Source organism: Taudactylus pleione, unplaced genomic scaffold (genome assembly GCF_031769625.1).
Source record: "Taudactylus pleione unplaced genomic scaffold, aTauple2 ptg000212l, whole genome shotgun sequence".
NCBI lineage: Eukaryota > Metazoa > Chordata > Amphibia > Anura > Myobatrachidae > Taudactylus > Taudactylus pleione.
In genome coordinates, this window is record NW_028284614.1 from 4670705 (window position 1) to 4690133 (window position 19429).

Here is a 19429-nt window from a genome sequence, read left to right on the forward strand (position 1 = left end):
GTGGCCACCTTGCAAGGCAGAACAGCCGAGGCGCGACAGCGAGGGACCCACAGCTCGAGTAGAATAAGCATCCACAGAAACAGAAAGGCCTATCCTATGTGTAGGCCCTTGAGATAGTCATACGAAGTCATCTAGCCAATAGACTATCTAGCCAATGTCAGTCTATGGGCCTGCCATCCTTTCCTGTGAAATCCAAAGACCACAAATAAGGAGTCTGATTTCCTGAAGGAACTTGAACGGATCACATAAATCTGGAGAGGCTGGACCACAGTCAATGAGGCCACACCAGCCGAGAGGACTGGTGACTGAAATGTCAGTACCATAAGTTCCAGACTAATATGGAACTTAAAAACCACTTTAGGAAGAGACACAGGGCGAGTGCAGCTCACAACCCTGACATGGTGGACTAATCAGAAGAGGGAGCCACATGAGAACGCTCCCAATTCCAACACTCCGGGCAGATGCAAATGCCATAAGAGATAGAGAATCTAAGCTATAGACCATGTAATGGCAATTAAAGCTAGTGGTTCAAATGAAGGTCCCAGGAGGCCACGAAGAACCACTACCAAATCCCTAGGGGAGACAAAGGGAGGCATAATCCAGAAAACACCCTGAAGGATGGGTCGGATACCAGAGAGTGGAGCAATTCCACAGCTGAACCCTACTGACCGTGCAGAGACCCAAGCCAGCTGGAAGGAATGCCAGAACTTCTGGAAATCCTAAACACCGGAGGATCGTAGCGACAGGGATGATACCATAAGAATTATGCATGCCACAGTCTGTGGTAGAACCCAGCAAAAGCTGGTCTATGTGCTCTAAACATTTCAATGACAGCCAGAGAAGCCTTAGGACCACAGTAGGGATGTAGTCAAAGACAAACGATCCAGGTCCAGAGAAAAAAACCAAGGACCCTGAGACAACAGGTCCGTATAGTGAAACAGCAGGAACGGAAAATCGATGGGGAAACTCCGAAAAACTAAGTACCAGTGACGTCTGTGGCAATCAGCAGGAAAGCACCTCCTTCTCGATTGAAAACTTCCGAAGACCTCGAGGAAGAAGGAAGACCAGCGGAAACCGGTACACAAAGTGGAAGGTCTATTTCACTGACAATGGGTCACCGAAGGTTGCTTCAGTACCTCTAGCGCTGGACTTTAACACTGACAGCGTGTGATAGAAGGCCCCCTCTGCTCACTAGGAGTTGAAACCTCCCTTGGAAAAGAGACCAGTCCCCCGGAAGCACGTCGTGATGGCTGAGGATGTCTGCTTCCCAATAGAGAACTCCCGGAATGAACACTGCAGAGATGGCCAGGAGGAGACCCTCGGACTATGCCAGTATGTGTGACATTCCTGTCAATGCTACTTAACGACCAGTGTCTCCTAGATGGTAGCCACTGTTGTGACACTGTTGGACTGAACCTTTTCAGGTTTACCGTGAAGTATGTGTTAGGCCAGAGTGAAAGCCCAAGACAGCCTAAAGTTCCAACAAATTAATTGGCAGGGCCGAATCGACAGACTTCCAACTGCCCCAAAATGAATGCGGACCAGAGACTGGTGTCCGTAGCAAAGAATACCTAGATGAGATGGCCATAGCCACCCAGACAGAGACTGACTCACCTCCGGAGAGAGAGCATCATCGTCTGAACAGTGATCCGATGGAAAAACTTGTTCCATCTGGAGAGGAGCCGATTATGGAAAGGCCTGGAATGGAACTGAGAATATTCCACCCTTCCGAAGGTAGACACTCTGGATTGTAGAACGCGCATTACAGAGTGTAATGACATATGTCGACTGCATAGACATCCGTGCGCTCCTAGTCGAAGAGTGGAGATCTTGTCTTACGCCAGAAGAATTCTGAGAATCCCGCAGGGCTCCCAGATGAAGTATACCTTGTGAGGGATGCAGGGAGGACTTTTGCCCTGTTGCTTCTTCACAGGCACATATGGTTAATCAACGGTTAACCTGACATGGCTACAAAGTACCTCTGAGATCCTGCTAAGAGCAGGCGCCCGTCCAGATATTGGAGCAGTCGGATACACTGAACAGGTGAACTGTCAGAAAATCCATAAATCTGGTAAACCCCGGTGGGGCTGTGGACAGGCCAAAGGGCAGCGGCCGAAAATTGTAAGTGTTGCTGTGGCACAGCAAACCTATGCCGATGAGAGGGCTCTATATGTATAGAGCCCGGTACGTGTCCTGAATATGCAGAGATACCATAAAGTCCCCAGGTTCTAAACATCGGATGATGGAGCATAGGGGACTCTTCCTGAGTCCAGGCACCTTTAGAAACTGGTTCAGGGATATGAAACAGAGGATAGGCAAATGAGGACCAGTCGGTCACTGCCCCAGAAAGAAAGTAGAACAACCAGTCCCTCGCTGAGATAGTGAGGCTGGCCTAAATAGCTCTGCTTACCGGAAAGACTATATCTTTCTGGATTTGTAAGGCCCTGTTCGGGTCTGAAGAAGGGCCCGTGTAACAACACATGTGAGGCCGCCTGAGCAATGAGAGGCTGCACCCGTGACAACTCCTACCCAAGCTCCGTGGTGACTTGACACCAGCACTGGGTGAACTGAGAAAGTTGGTATCTCACTCTGGAATCCCTCAGATGTAGACCTGTCCCGTCAGGCTGAAGGTTTATCCTTAGGTTTAGAAGCAGAGTGGTCTGGAAGTCTAGGTCTGCTTGGCACCATGTATGGTGGCCCTTGCGGAGACCGACAACCTAGAAAAAACAGGCCCGTAGGCTGACCCTGAGGACAAAAAGACTTAACAGATTTAGTCCGATTGTAGCTGGAGGTGGTAATCCTGTATTAGGGATACTGCCAATGTTGATACAAACTTGACAAGGTCAGGACCAAACAAGATCTTCCCCATAGATGGTATCTGCACCTCTGCTTTCCCAGAGCGTATCCCAAGGATATAGCGGCAGATACAGTCTCAGCCGAAACCCTGACTGTTAGGAGACTGGTATCCAATGTAGGTATTGCCATATATGACAACTGCATATCTTCTATGAGCGACAAAAGACATTTGAACCCCAGACGTGTTGGAGGGGAAATTTTTTTTACAAATGCATCACCCCAGTATGCAGGAGTATTAACCAATCATGCGATAGCCATGGTAGGACAGGCAACCGGCCCTGAAAGCGAGTATATTGATTTCAGGCAAAGTTGCCAACTACGGATCCATAGAATCCGTTCAGGCAGGAATGGGAGGCGTAGTAACGCCTGTAATCAGACGAGTAACATGCAAATCCAACCCAGGAGGTGATTTCTATTACTTGTGATGACCCTCAGGGAAAGGGAAACAGGAGGCCAAATCGGTTTTGTGATAACTCGTGTCTGGCGACAGCCAGACTCACACCCTGAGAGCTACCCGCTGGACAGAGAAGGGGATCCCCACGTTAAACTGAGGGTGTATGGTGCAGAATCGACCTGACCGCCAGCCCCAAAGCAGTGATAATAATAATACTTGAAATCGGCCTCCCCCGTGTGAGAGGGAAAGAGCCTGATACATCATCCAGTGCACGGCAGAGCCAACTGGGAAGTAACCACAGGGCTTATATCACGCCATTTTGGAGCGATAGTCTGTGTCACAAAGTGCAAGAAACTGCGAGATACCCTGAGATGAAAAGGGCAGTATGGTGAAGTAACCCCAAGTTACAACAACTGGGCCCGCCCAGTGATCCGCAATGGAGAGGATCTTGAGAAACAAACCGCCCAAGGGGATCGTGTAAGGGGCCTGGCACCAGATGGCGCCGTATACATAACCCTTTCTGAGTCAAATCCTCCGCACTAATAACAGCAGTCCAAGACTTGCAGGATAGCAAAAATGGGTGCAGCATCGCGCTCTATCTCCCGGTCAGACATATCTGACTATCGCGGAAATATTAAGCAGCGCTAAACTGGTCCTGACTGACGCTAAGATTAGCTGCAGGGACCCATTATCAGCGTATGCAACACACAGTTCCACCTAAAATATGGTAACGTGCAGCATGCAACAGTATGTGACAATCCTCACAAATATTGCCAAGTATATATATGTGAGGTCTCAGAACCACCCTAAGTACTTTAGCTGTATTAGGGCAGATAGTAAGGAAAAGGGATAGATGTATACTGACAGGTGAGCGAAAAAGCCCAGACTGTCAGCACTAGCATAAGTCACATACAATGCAGAAATACATAAGCATGACATATAATATACAGCAAAATGTCGCTACATTCAACTGCCCAGATTCAGTGTCTGGGAAGGCTATAGTGCTGTGTACACTGACCTGATGGTGAGGTACACAGGGGGACTGGACCAACTGCCATCTCCGGAGATGTCTGCTGTACCACAGAGAAATGGCCGCTGGAGACCTCAGAGGAAGCGTGGCCCCCGGAGGAAGCAGCTCAGCGACGCCAGACTATAACACCGAAAGGCGCGCTGAACTGAGGGTAGGAGCCGCTACAACAGGGAAGGCCTCCTCCCCTGGCCGACTATTAACCCCCGGGACGCCGGCTCCCAGCGCCGATTGTTAAGTCCCTGGTGGGCTAGTGGACACGCGGGGTATGCCTCCATGGAGGGGGAGCCCGCCTCCGGTCTGTCCCCATCGACTGGAGGCCTCAGACTGCATATTACCCGCGTGCGCCGCAATGTAGCGCTCCGCGACTTACCTGCTCCCTGTCGATCCGGCAGCAATCCTGGGCACCCGCAGAGTCCAGCTAGTACAGACTCTGGGGTCCCGATGAGATCCCCAGATCTGTACCGGCGTCTCAGTGCCGACGGGGTGACGGAGCGGCAGCTTTGACGTCCTATGGACAGTCCGACGCTGCTGCTCAGAAGAGTCCTAAGTAAAAATAAAAAACTTTGAACTAAAAAAATTAGAATAAAGCTTAGGGGCTGCTAATCAGCCTCCCCTGCGATAACGGTAACCCGACTCCGGACGGGCACCAACTTAAACTGAGGTGCCTCTGGCTTGGGGACGGGGCTATAGGGAGAGTGGACCCAGTGCATCCTGGGAGCTAAAAGCTTTAACTGTGTGGTGCCTGAATTTGGTTCCCAACCTATACCCCAAGGTCAACCCTGTGGACCCTGAAGTAAAAAACCTGATTTTAATTAAGCAGCCGAAATCTGACATCTTTGTGGCTGTTGTGACCTATAAGTATGAACCAAATGTACATTAGCTTTGTTATTGCTCCTTTGTTCCTCAATCTGTTGGAAGTATTAACATTTAATCCCATGGTTACTTTGTGCTGGTCATGTAGGAACATCTAAATAATACAGTGCGGTGTTACTGAAAAATGTTTTCTTCTTCGTTCCTCTATGGCAGCCTACACCTTGGGATATAGGACCTATTCCCCTTAGTATAGACTGGAAGGTTTTTCCGGGACTGCCCCCTTATTCTTAATAGTCCAGCCCCTTCCTCTTGTCCCTTGTTTTTTTTTCCCTGTCTCCAAGCAGTGTAGAGCAGGATAGGGAAGTTTTGTTATTTTCTGGTACCATACTACTCCTTCATCCACTAAGGAACGCTGGAGGCTAAAGACAGTGGGGTATAGACCAGGGGTCAGGGAACTTTTTTTACCCCAAAATATATTTAGATATGCTGAAGTTACCCCCTTGATATGAAAGGAAGGAAATCATATAATAGTGCCCCCATATAATGCACCTGTAGTGCCGCTTGTACAAAAAATACCACCACTTACCTTAATCCCAGCTCCTGCATCCGCCGCCGTCCTGTCCGCAGGGCTGCTACTCGGAACTATGGAAGAGATTTCACGACGTCTCTCCCATAGTGCGCATGGAGAGAGCCGGAAGCTGGAGTTCAGAAGAGAACTCCAGCCTCCGGCTAACACGGCGCTGCATGGAAAGAGCTGGGCGCCCGCTGGTAATAACATCTCAGCGGGCGTCTGGCTTAGTGCCTCCCTGCAGCACAGCCGGGCATGCATATGAATCTTTCTATATTATGGAATGATTCATATGTATGCCCGCTTATCCGTTCATTACCCCCAGAAACTTAATTTTTACCCCTGTTCCCCGACCACTGGTATAGACAGTGCTAAGTGAGAGCTGGCACTTTAAATTTTAAGAAGTGTGACTAGCTCCTCCTCCCCTACAAGCCCAGTCTAAGTTTGTGCCCAAGGGGATCTGGATGTGTTTTACACTCCTAAGTCTGCGTCGAAGGAGCTGCCGGGGAGGACCCGCTTGCAACTGCAGAGACTACCCTCTACACTTAGGGGGTTCTATGTTGGACCCCCATCAGTCATTACCGCCGCCGGCAGCACCGCGAGTATTCCCTGGCTCCCCAACTAGTGGAGTAGCCAGGTTAATTTCTAAAAGGCGGCTTCCTCCCGATGGCCCCAGCGCTTTGGTGACACATCCTATGCAGAGTGCATAATACTAGTCTATATGAAAATTCCCTATAGCCTTTCCCGTCTCCATCATGCGCAGTAGTAGCCAGGGTGTGCGTCCCACCATTGGCAGACGGACAGGACAAGTTTGCAGCCAGGGCAGAAGGGGTTACTATGCAGCACTGGCCACACTACCTAACTACCTGGTAAATGACTGGTCAAATACTAGTCCCTTATATTTGCTAATAGGTGGTATCTCCTGCAAACCTTACTTTCCTGTAACTGGCAGTATAATGCATCAAGCCACAGAGGTGCAGGCAGCATGGTGAGGGAGATGACAGCAGTGACCACACCTCAAATTCAAAGAAAACAGACCTTGTATAGCTGGCTGGATGTTATCATTACATATGTAAATATGTCAAATGTGTTTACCCTGTCATTGTTATGGAACGGGTGACCAGGATCTGCCGCTGGGAAATGGCTGAGCGCACACTACACGAAGGCAGAATTCCACCCCCGGGGTTGACCTCCTGCATGCTCTCCCATGGGCTTATGCGGCTCCCCACTGTCACTAGCCATCTCTCCTGTTCCTACGTCGGTTGCTGCCTCTGACTGGTGTGGAGCTTTCAGGAGTCCTGGCAGCAGCGAGCACCCCTTCACGATAGCGCCGCCGTCATTCTAATCTGGCGCCAGCCGCAAGTCAATCAGAGCTTGCGTACCGGCAGCTGCTTGCCGGTCAGCGTCCTCCAATTGGCTCGTGGCCAGCGTCTAGTTGAATGACAACGCTAGTTTTTTTTTTTTTATATATATATATATATAATCTGCAGGGCGGGTGGGCCAGGTCCATGGGGACGTGATGTGCTGCTGCCAATCTCCGACAGCCTGTCAGGGATTGTCCACAGCATGGCGCCTCCCTGGGGACCCGGCCACCTTTTAAAAGTGAGTCCCATGTCTTCAATCCCGAGTAAAATATGCGCTATAGCGCGTATTGGCGAACACTGAATGAATGTATATTTATTTTATGGAGAATCTGCCTATAAATTATAGTACTGTATTCTCATGGTAATTTAATATACCTACTCACATAAGGGATCTCAATATTGAATGAAACTTTAACTAAATGGCGTCCAGTAACTAAATACTATAGACTATGCCAATATGGCCGCAGCCACCTGAATTCATGTTAACTGCATGGAACTGTCCCCTAGTGCTGAGCTTAGAAGTAGAGACACTAGCACTCCATGCAGCGCTGTACTAATACATGTGTCCGACGGAGAAGATGCGGATGCATCCCCGGCAGGAGATACGTAGTAGACTACTCACCAGCACTCGCGTGGTAAGTGTCAAAATGGCGGCCGTCTTCGGAAATTCGGTCCAGCCTTTTATGGGTGTTTGTAATTCATTGGAAGGGTATATAAGCCAGTGGGGTTCTCTATCCTGATGAGGTCCAACCAGAGTAGTGTAAGAGGCGAAACGCGTTGAGGAAGCGGGAACCTCTGCTAGCTGATGCTGCTACTTTCTCAGATAAGTCTGTTTGAACTTTTTTAATGTAATGACACATTTCTATGTGTGTTTGTGTTTTGTTCCTTAATAAAGTGTTTTCTCTCCCTATACTTATAATTGAGCCTGGAGTCCAGCTCCATCTGAGCAGTGAGATTGACGTAAAGGGACTTCAAGGATTATATATTACATGCCTATATTCTAGGGAACTACGATACGCAAATCACTTGTCTATGAAGCGTACATATAATTATTAAGTATATTACACTATAATGCGCTTGTTTTTCATAAACATCGGAGACCTTACAACAAAGGTCCATTTGGAAAAACACAAGCTGCCATCGTTGATACCGGGATTATAGTGGATGACAACGATTTCTATATCTAATTGACATTGTGGACAGAACATCTGATTGGTTTAGCGCTTTGACTAGTACCTGTGTTGTGATGTATGTACTGTATGTATACTAATATATATATATATAAATAAATAAACGAATGCAGAATGTGCAGTGTACATGGCCACTGAGTCAAGAGGGCCCTCACTGCTCACCGCTCAACCATAAACAACACTTAAGGTGCCCACACACATGCCGATGTGCTCACGATCTGATTTCTTGTCCAATTTTTCATGAACTGTCACGGGAGCTCCCTTGCCGTCGTGATCACGATTTTGGAAAAAAGACACCCAATCTGTTTTACGATCTCACAATCTATCGGATCGTACGCATCGTGAGATTGGCCATAACAAATCGTGAGTTAAAAAAAAAAAAAAACAGGCTCTTGACTATTGGTGGGAAATTTAAATAGCCATAACAATGGGAGGGGCTATCTAGGGAGTATAAAAAGCAGGCACCCTTTAAATCTGTATACATTCTGCTCTGCTACTAGATGAGTCTAGGTGTATTCCTGCTGAATCCTGTACATTGCTACTGTGCTCTTTGTATTTGGCTTGCCTTTTACAAAGTTTATTCTACCTGCAAGTGTGTGCTACCTACCTGCATTCTATCCTGTTCCTGAATTCTGTACTGATGCATCCCTATCGGTATAGAGTGTTGGTTGCTGAAACCGGGGTCCGGGAGATTAAGAAGAGGGCCCAGCGAAGAAGGACGAGAGCATGCTGGACCAAGGAGTGGCTTCTACAAAGAGATACCCGCTCTCACATGTCCTTGCTGATGGAGATCAAGGAGAACAACCCGGACGACTATCGGAACTACCTGCGCATGGATGACGCAACCTTCGACGAATTGCTGCATCTGATGACCCCCCACATCCAGAGACAGGACACAAGGTGGCGGAGGGCAATCCCTGCTGAAGACAGACTGTTGGCTACCCTGAGGTACCTGGCTACAGGAAGGTCATTTGAAGACCTGAAGTTTGGGACACTTATCTCACCTCAGTCCTTGGGCGTCATCATTCCGGAGACCTGCAAAGCCATCGTAAAAGTGCTCCAGTACCATTATTGCAAGGTAAGTTAAAAAAAACACCACACATTGGTTTTTTGTTTAAATAAATTAAATTTTTTATTTTTTACTCAACATAAAGGAAAAAATAGCCTTCATTTAGTACAATGTGCACTGACCTGCAGGCAACTGAAAGTGTGCACTAAACTGTGTGCAATATACTTTTTTTATAACAAGTTCACAAAAGAACATCAAATTTTATGAATCCCAATAGGTAGCTGGCTGTATGTGATAGGGTGGGTCAGACGCCAGTTTGAACAGGCCAATACACACATGGCACAAGTACACATTGTGGCCCTGGCTTCCAGCAATGTGTACTTGTGCCATGTGCATAGTGACCTTGTCCAAATGGTGTCATCACCACCCTATCCCATGCAGCAAGCACCTATTAGAATTCATAAAATTTGGTGATATTAAAAGCAAGACACAATTTACATCTCTGTATATTGGGGCGACTTATCCGCTGCATCCAGCAGAGCATTATACAAGGTCGTGCTGGTACTTGGTGGGGGAGTAATAGCTAACTGGGCAGGGGGGGGGGGGTGGACATACCTATTTGGGGCAGGGGAAAATAGCATTGGATCTGCAATGTAGGTAGAATTTGAGATATTTTTGCTCATACAGCGACTCAACAGGTCGTAGTTTAACCTTAGAAAATTTCCTTGGATATCTGTATCCATATTTCTCAATGTGCTGTTCACATGAGCTGTGAAATCATCTATTGCATCTGGGGGTTTCTGCAGCAGCCGTTCTGCGTTTTGGAAAAAAATGTCCTCACGTTCAGTAGGATTCTCCTTTCTCCCTTGTTTTCTTTTTCTTTTTTTGGGGTTGTTCGGATGAGGGTCCAGGTGGAAGTGGAGTTTCCACTTGTGTGGTATTCTCCGGCTCACTGTCACCACCGAGCAGACTGAGGTCCGGTGTGGATGCTAAATCAGGGTCTTGGGTGGGAGTCTATATAGGGAAAAAAGATATAAAAAATATTATAGTCATGTTTTAACCCCTTTTTTACTATTTTTACAGTTTCCTAACACCGTGGAGGAGTGGCCAGCATCGTGGAAGATTTTGAACAACGTTGGAATTTCCCTAACTACGGAGGAGCCATCGATGGGAAACACATCCGCATCAACCCACCTGCCAACACCGGATCATATTACTACAGCTACAAAGGATTCTTCAGCATCGTTCTCATGGCAGTGGTGAATGCCAACTACAAATTTCTGTTTGTGGATGTCGGCAAGAATGGCCGTGCTTCAGATGGTGGGTCCTTCAAAAAGACGGCTTTCTACCAGAGACTCGCCAACAAAACCCTGAACTTGCCCTCACTGGACCAGACAAAGCACGGCCTAAATTACGTTTTCGTTGCAGACGAGGCTTTTGCATTACATGAACATGTGATGAAGCCATTTGCACAGAGGGGCCTGACCAGAGAGAAAAGGATCTACAACTACCATCTATCTCGGGCACGGCGCATTGTGGAAAATGCTTTTGGAATACTGAGCAACCGCTTCCGCATTTTTCACACCACCATCAATCTACGTGTGGAGAAGATAGACTGGGTCGTGATGGCGTGCTGTGTGCTGCACAACTTTCTGCGAAGAAAATCTACTCAATGAGGACCAGTCCCTGCTAGACCAGGAGATGTTGGACCCTTGGAGGACATTGAACATTTGACATCTGTGTCTGCACCACCAACTACAACAACATACACCGCACGTGCCAAAGAAGTGAGGGAGGAGTACATGACCTATATTAATGGAGCAGGTGCTGTACCATGGTAGGAGGACTGTCTGAACTACTGACTAAATTGGACATTTGGGATTTAACAACAAAAACATTAAGGATTTTGGTTTAAACTGTGTCACTACTTACCAAGACTTCTGCAACCTCCTCATCTCCCTCACGCTCAGACATCAAGACGATAGATTCCCTTTGAGGCTCTTGTTTACTGATGAATGACATCATATGGTAGTACCACAGCGCAGGAGTATATATTTCATCTGTAGCCGCTCCTGATATTTTGGAGTCATCCACCTTCTTTTTTTCTTTGATGTACACTGTCCTGAGATTTTGGATCTTTTGCCGTACAGTTTTCAGGTCTGCATCAGATATGTATTTTTTCGTATACTCAAAGTTCCTCAAGTGCGGCCAACTTGTGCGACTTGTTGTGGTAATTCCGAGAACAGATCTTCCACAGACTCTTTCGAGTGCAGGATTTCAATGAATCCTGTAACGAATTCACGTTCAGAATCCATGGACATTATCTATGAAGAAGAAAAAAAATTACATTTAAATATGTGTGTATATAGTTTTGTTAAATGTAATGTTGTTATAGTTCACATTTTTAATGCAATAATTTTTTTTTTATTTACAGGTTTTTAAAGGTTTGTTATGGTATTCTAATCGTACTTCTTTTACAGGAATGTCATGTGTTCATTGCTTGGTAATATAATGTTTTTCTTTGTTTGACAGTATGGGTTTTCCACCTTTGGGCCTGTCGTTGTTGTAGAACAACAGATCCCAGGATGCCCTAAGGTTGGTGGCAGGTCATCCTGGGATCTGTAGTTCCACAACAGCTGGAGACCGAAAGGTAGAACACCCCCAGCTTTAAATAATGTGTGTTTTTAAATGTAATGTATAGTGATTATTTTGTAAAATACGTGTTTATTTATTTATTTTTTTAAATAAAAATACATTTTAAGTAATATATCTGTATTGAATTGATTTTTAAACATGTTTATTATTAATATAATATGTTATTTCAATATTAATAATCTTCCTGGAATATATTTGTTTATCTTGATTAAATATTTTTGTCTATTAATTTACAAAAAAATTGATTGGTTTTCTATTTAATTACTAGGTGGCCCCATGACGTGGTTAGGTAAGGGGTCACACAATGGTGGGCAGTGGGAGCTTAATGCATGACCCAGCCACCGCCCGCCTCATTACGGCAGGCGGTGGCTGGGTCATGCATTTATTACCTGGGGGCACACATTGGTGGGCAGTGGGGAGCACATATTGGTGGTCAGTGTGGTTGTATTTAAACTGTACCAATACTCACCAAAAATTGTCCAAAACAAGAATCCAGTGTACAGGCTCCTCAATGTGCGACTGTCTTGCTCCATACACGATGCTGCACAAGATGGCGATGGGGCGTGTCCAGGCTCCTGTCAGTCAAATTCCGCGTTGTGCAATTAATAAGTACGATTCATCGTGAGGGTAAAAACCCTCACGATCGGCTTCCATCGTGTTCATGGTTGGCTAATCTGCCCTACAGCACGGCAGATCAGAGGATGCGATGTACGACGAGCGGGGATGCGCATCGGCATCGTGCTCGTGAGTATAAACTCACGATTTGTACTTTTTTTACCCGATTCGTCGAAATCGGCCTAATTGGATGAAAAGTCGGTATGTGTGTGGGCACCTTTACCTTTCCATCATGCATGAATAAAACCATCGGGAAAATGGAAGTAATTTTTGGTGCAGGAGAAGCCCTGCCCCCGACATCTACACCCCTCTGCTGCAGTGCTGGCAACTGCCAGCCTCTGTGATGGCAGGGATGGGGAAGCATACACAGGCGGACTCCCAGGTCCGCCACATCCTCCTCCTAACCATAGTTGCCATGTTCGCCTGTAACAAACGGAATTGACCTTGTATTTTTTCCTCAAGTTGCTTGTTTGTGGGCTTGTTTTTTTTCCTCAAGTTGCTTGTTTGTGGGCTTGTTTTTTTTCCTCAAGTTGCTTGTTTGTGGGCTTGTTTTTTTTTGTGTGCATTGTCCCAAGGCACCCCTGGAGGTAAGAGAATGTTTTTTACACTGGTAATAACTGAGGAAGGGGGTAAGGTTGTGTCTGGGGAATAGAGGGCAGTAGACAGTGTGAAGTTGGAGGGGGCAGGCAAGAGGGAGAGGTAAAATAGATGATAGAAATGAGGCAGGTACATGGGGGGCAGTTAAAATTACTGAGGCTGTTAAAGAGAGGGGATAATGGAATTAGATGGGTGACAGGAATGAAGGAGGTAAAGAAGAGGGGTGAGAGGAATGGGAAGAAGTAGAGTCAGGTAAAGGAAAGGTGGGTACACAGTCACTAGGGTATGCAGTCGGGAAGCCGGAGGACCTAATCCGGACGGCCGACTGCTTTATCCCGGAGAGGGTTAAATGACAGGCGTCTAAATCTAGACGCCTGTCATTTTACTGACGCCGGGAGACCGGCGCCCGGCATCCCGATCGAAGTGATGCCGGGCGCCGCTGCGGACAGCCGCGGGGGGGGTTAGGTTTAGGGCTCCCGGGGGGGGATTTAGGGTTAGGAACCCCCCCATGGGAGGTTAGGCTTAGGCTAGGGGAAGGGAGGGTTAGGCACCCCCGGGGGACTTAGGGTTATGCACCCCCCGGGGGACTTAGGGTTAGGTGGCGGGGTAGGGGGGGGTTAGGTTTAGGCACTTAGAGGAGGGATTAGGGTTAGGCACTGGGTTAGGCACCCCTAAGGAGGGTTAGGGGGGAGGGGTTAGGTTAGTAAATACTTACCTGGAGACGATCAGGATTTTCACCCATGCGTCCGGTGGTAATTCATATCGATTCCCACACTAGACAAGGGGTGGGGAACCTTTTTTCTGCCGAGGGCCATTTTGATATATTGAACAATAATTGTGGGCCTGGTGCAGGCCACGCCCTCTTTGTGTGATGTCTCATAGGGGCGGGGTCACAATTGCCGCTGATTACAGCAATGCCCGGAGTATCCTGAGAATGCTGCGGGAGCTGTAAGGGCAGCGGTGTGACCGTCTGAAGCATCCTAAGGACGCTCCAGGCGGCACTGCTGCATAGATTCTGGCTGCAGGGTGCCATTCCAGGCACCCTGCTAGCCAAATGAGGCTAACAGAAAAAAGCTCCGAGGGCCAGACCAAATGATTCCGTGGGCCTTGTACTGAGGTTCCCCATCCCTGCACTAGACGATATGTCGCCCAATTCTGCTAATCGGACTGACAAATCGTCCACATCGGCCAGTGTGTACCCACTATGCACGACAATGCGCACTCCCACGGGTCGTCCATCGGGGGTCGTTCCGTCAGCCTGCATGTAGGGCCGATGGAACGACCCAGATTCCAATGCTGGCATAGTGGACGAAGCTGGTGCCCGACATATCGGGCGTTCGGTCACCATATCGTTCAGTACGTATCGATCGCCTGATATATATTGCGTGGTCGGGCGTCGCATCGCTGGACGCACACATCGGCAAGTGTGTACCCAGCTGAAGACTGGCAAGGGAATGAGGTATGAAAAGAGGGAGGAGGTAAAAATATGGAGGCTGGTGTAAAGGGAGAAAAGCAATATAGGCAGATAATAAGGCTGTGCATACACTAACATATTTAGGTTATTGAAGAGGGGGAATAAATGAAGTTAGGCAGATGTAGAATGAGAACAAAGAGAGACCCCCATAAATTGGGCTTTTTATGATTGATTTGGGCTTGTTTTTCAGTTATTGGCTGCTTATTTTTCACTTCAGAGTTGGCAACAGAACACTGTGACCGGAGTCCTAACCCGGAACCGGAAGCGCTTTCCTCACGGCAGACAATTGTCTCTGCGCGGCGGCTGCTTCGTGTAGTGACCCGTGTGACTGTGTGTGAGAAGCGGCTGGAGGAGGCGTCCTGAGTGCGGGGACAGGTGAGACGGGCATAGCTCTCTGTGTTACTGCGACGGTGGTAATCCTTATCCCGGGGCCTCTCAGGGGCTCCCACTGCTGCTGCGTCGGCGGCTCCGGCCTCCATTTTGGAACGGACTCTAATGGAGGCCGGGCCCAGGGAGCTCACCTGCGGCCTTCTGCCCCAGCGCACCCCTGTCCCCTTCACACCTGGCCCCGCTGCCTTCCTCCCCGTAGCCACCTCAGCGCCGTCCTCTCCCCCGGTCCCCGCTGCCTGATAAGCACCAACTGCCACCCTGTATATCAGTAAGGAGATGCACTGACTGTAGTGATGGAGCTTTTATATAGTCACACTATTATCAGTTCCCAAACTCCGCTGTTACAGTCCAGGTTTTAAGGATATCCACGCCTGAGCACAGGTGACTGAATTAGCACCTCATGTTAATTTGATTTGACTATCTAGGTTCATGCATGGGATATCCTTAAAACCTGGACTGTAATGGTGGAGTTTAGGAGCCTCTGGACTAGGGTCATTCAGCCAGTTTCTGATGTTTGTAACCCACCGTGTTTAGTTTATTTAGAGTGTGTGTATATATATATATATATCAGGTGTTTCTTTTAGGAGCAAAGCAAGCCCCATAGAGAGAATAGGCAGTCGACACCTTGAAACGCTGACACATTTGTTGTATTATGTTATTGATTTAATACATATTGATTTCCTACTGACGGAGTGCCGCTTATGCTTTCTCTGAGGCTTGCTTTGCTCCTGAAAGAAACACCTGGTTTATATGCTATCAAAAGGAGGGCACCTTTTCAACTCTAGTCCTTTATCGCAAGTGCCAAAAAGCTGCCCTCACAGCCTGCGGGTGCCGTCTTCACCCGCGGGTCGCAGTGTCCCGCGGGTGGAGAAATTTGCGGTGACCCGGTCACCGCTGGAGAATAGACGCCGGGCGCATGCGCCCGGCATCTATTCTCACTGTCTGCAGCGCTTGGGGCTGCCCAGCGTGTCCATAAGTGCCGGGCACGCCCCCAAGTATGACGGAAAGAAGACGCCTCTTGTAGACACGCCCCATTTTCATGGGCGCACGCCCCCGCCTTCGGCGCGCGAACAAAGTTGCCCTCTCTATCTCCGGCGCCCTGCCTGTCGCCGGAGCTAGAGTGAACAATATATATATATATATATATAATATTTTTTTTTTACATGTGAATGCTTTATTAACCAATCCTTAGTATTGGTAACTATGTTTGTGGTAAGGAATCCTGATGTTGGGGGGAGGAGGCTACAATGTTGTCCTGTAGTAGTGTTATCATTTGATGATCTGGATTAGGATCTGCCACAAAGTAGGCAGTCATCCTAGTTCTGTATTGTGATTGGCCCCCACCAATACGGCCCCCTCATAATCTACTAGCATTAATGCCGGAGGCCAGGGGCTTGTTTTTCCTAAACTGTAAATCTGACTTCATGTCTCACCGGGCCTCGATCCTCGTTCCTCGTTCCCACTGGTTTCTGTTTTGTGCATTGTACTAGTGATTGTCGTGCTTGTATAGTACACACAGCTGAGCGTGGGGGGAAATGATGGTTGGAAGCCCACCCTCCTGGTAGTAGCAGTCCAACTATGATGGGGTGGGGAGCATAATGACGTTATTCAATCTGGAGGATTGCAATGGTGGTGGGCACAATCTATTGGGCAAGGGGGAGGATGGAGGTAATTAGGGGTCTATTTACTAAGCAGTGTTAGGAGACATAGTGAAACGTGATAAGGTGGCAGCCAATCAGCTCCTAGCTGCCATCTCACAAGCTGTGTTTGAAAAATGACAGTTGGGAGCTGATTGGCTGGCACCTTATCACTTTTCACTCTGTCTCCTAACACTGCTTAGTAAATAGACCCCTGTGTCTGTTACGGATGTAGGCACAATCTGATGAGCTTGAACACAGTGAGCAAGACAGGGCAGCAGTTCACTGATGTGCATGTTTATATGCTGAAGGGCAGAGTGGGGCCTTTTATAGACCACCAGTGTGTCAGTCTATAGTTAGATTTTACATCTTAAAGGGGGGAATTCAATTCTCTTCACAGGGATGAGCTGCTGGATTAAGTGCCGGAGCTATTCAATTGCCTGTGTGGTAAACTGGCTACTAGTGGAATTCTGCCTGCGCCCTCCTGAGGTGCAAACAGAAATCCATGCTAAGTAGTGCCACAGGGCGTACGGTAAGAGCATCACTCCCGGCACTTATGCCAGGAGATGCAGTTTACTGCGACTAAGTCACCGTGACCTGCATCTCCCATAATAAGTACCGTGGGCAATGCTGCTGCAGCCAATAGAATATCTCTGGGCACCAACCAACACTCCCGTAATGAGAATTGAGTCCCCCTCCTCCCCCCCAAAGTAACTAAAAATATTATTTTAATCCGGCTACATTTCAAATTGATTCTTGTCGACCTTTAATGTACTCCATATTTGTCAGTAGCTTTTGCTGAGTAGTGAATACTGGGGCTGCCTCTGAAACAGCCTTGCGTACAACTCTGCCTCAGTAACTATGGGCAATGCTGAGTCTTTGGCAATTCCGTAGCATCTTCCCTTGTGGCTGAATCGGCCTAACTGGGTGTCAGTGGGGCACTAGCACCTCAGCTGGGTTGAGTGAGGCGTGCCGTCTGCATTGTGAGCTATGCGGTGTTCAGCGTGTTTTCCGATGGATCCCTTGCACCAGGTACAGGGTTGGTGCAAGTCTACGCTTATGATGTTGCTTCCACTAGCGGATGAATAGAGGGGGGGGGGGGGGGTGCAGTCACATTGATGCGCAATCTCCATGAGGGTGAATATCTGAATTTAGTTGTGTGCCCCGCTGTGTGTACCACTTTTCTCAGCGATATGCATTATCCAGCAAACATCTGCTGTACATTAAAGGTCCATGTTTCAAAAGAGTTTGCGATCCCTCTGCTTGGACTAGTTGACCCTCTGTTCCATACCTATAGTGATCTCGTTCATTTTTGCTTTCTCTCACCCAAATATATTGTTGAGGTTCAGTTTAAATGTTTGTTTACATTTTGGAGGGCTGCTTGTTTCTAGCTGCTACTTTCTATCTTTGGGCATCGCGTTTGACTTTGGCCTTGTGTCTGACTCATCTATCAATGGTCATTAGTTAGAGCTAGTTACTGTGGAAACAGTTTGTACATGGTGACTGCGAATTGATCATTTGTTAATCATAGGACTCCAGCATGTATAAATACAATCATTCTGCATTATTATTCTCTATGCAAATGTTACTTTTGTTTCGCTCTTGAATGTATTGTATACATTTGCAATGAATTGCTTGCCTGAATTGTATTTCTGTGGTCCTCCTTATGCCGAGGACAAATGGTCATTATCTATTTACCAGGTCTGTTTATAGGGAAAACACAATGCAGAAATGCCCTTCTTGTGCTCATTACATCCACTAGGTGCCATAACGCTGGGTTTAAGGAGTTTTGGTCCTGTCTAAGTCACCTCTTCACACTTCTCTATTGACTTTGAAGTAACAGCACACAACCTGTCGCCTCCTGTGTGCAATCCACACGGCTCTGCGGAAGCATCTTTTCATTTCAAAAACACACGAATAATGGTAAAGGACCACAGTGGTAATTGCTGGTGTAAATGTAGTTGGGCGCTCTATGCAGTTCTCTAGTCTTGCGCAACACAGCCAGAATGCATGTCTCGCATTTGGCCGTCTGAGTTGGAATTGGGGACTTCTCGCTTCTATCCTGTCCCTCTTTCCTTTCCCTTTTAGGATGATTCTCCATCTTAACACTTGCACATTCTCTTATATTATCTCCGTTTTATTTCTTTCCTGCCATTATCAACAGTGAAAGCATTGTCCCAACAATCGGGGAGGTAGGATCTGTTCAAGTCACTTGGTTTCCGCCAGCCCCTCTGGTCGTTTTAAGTACATCAGTTAAGTTGTGCCCGAATGGACAACGACACAAGGATGCCTATCTTGTGTGGATATTTTGGCATTTGTCTTAATTTCGCACTTTAATTATAATCATGGGAAGCTTCTCCTGCTATAGCAGAGCTCAGATGCTGTAGTGCAGTGAAGGGCAGCAGGCGGCTTGTTGCTTGTGACACTTGTTGCATTTAAGTGCGTCTCTGACTAAGAGCCATATCGTATTAGCTGTGAAAAAGAGTTTGCATGTGCAACTTTTCGCTCTGTTCGCCTGCGTATGTCACTTATCGTGTCTTTGCGCGCTCCCTTTTTTTTTTGCGCAATCCTATTGCAAAAGTCGCGAAGCGGCTTTAGTGTGAGCAATCTCCTTGGCGGTATCACTGAAAATTGTATAGGTGAAAATGGGGAAATCAGCCTGTACCCCCTAATAAGTAAACTAATATAGGGTATCATTATAAAAGTGTATTAGTGGCCATAAAAGGTTTTGGTGTTCTTAAATTGCCAATTTACTGTTATATGCATTTTTCTCTAACAGTGAAAAAATTATACAAAGCAATATATCTTGGGCAAAATAAATGCTGTAGTTAGTTTGG

At 47.3% G+C, this 19429-nt stretch overlaps 1 protein-coding gene across 1 annotated transcript in view; it reads left to right on the plus strand.

Moving 5' to 3' along the window:
- The first annotated feature begins 14823 nt into the window (after positions 1–14823).
- The window catches only part of LOC148517704 (matrin-3-like), a 31659-nt gene continuing 27053 nt past the window's right edge, over positions 14824–19429 (plus strand). The window contains exon 1 of the mRNA XM_088478268.1: positions 14824–14940. The gene's annotated coding sequence lies outside the window, so the exon portion shown is untranslated. The remainder of the gene's footprint in view (positions 14941–19429) is intronic.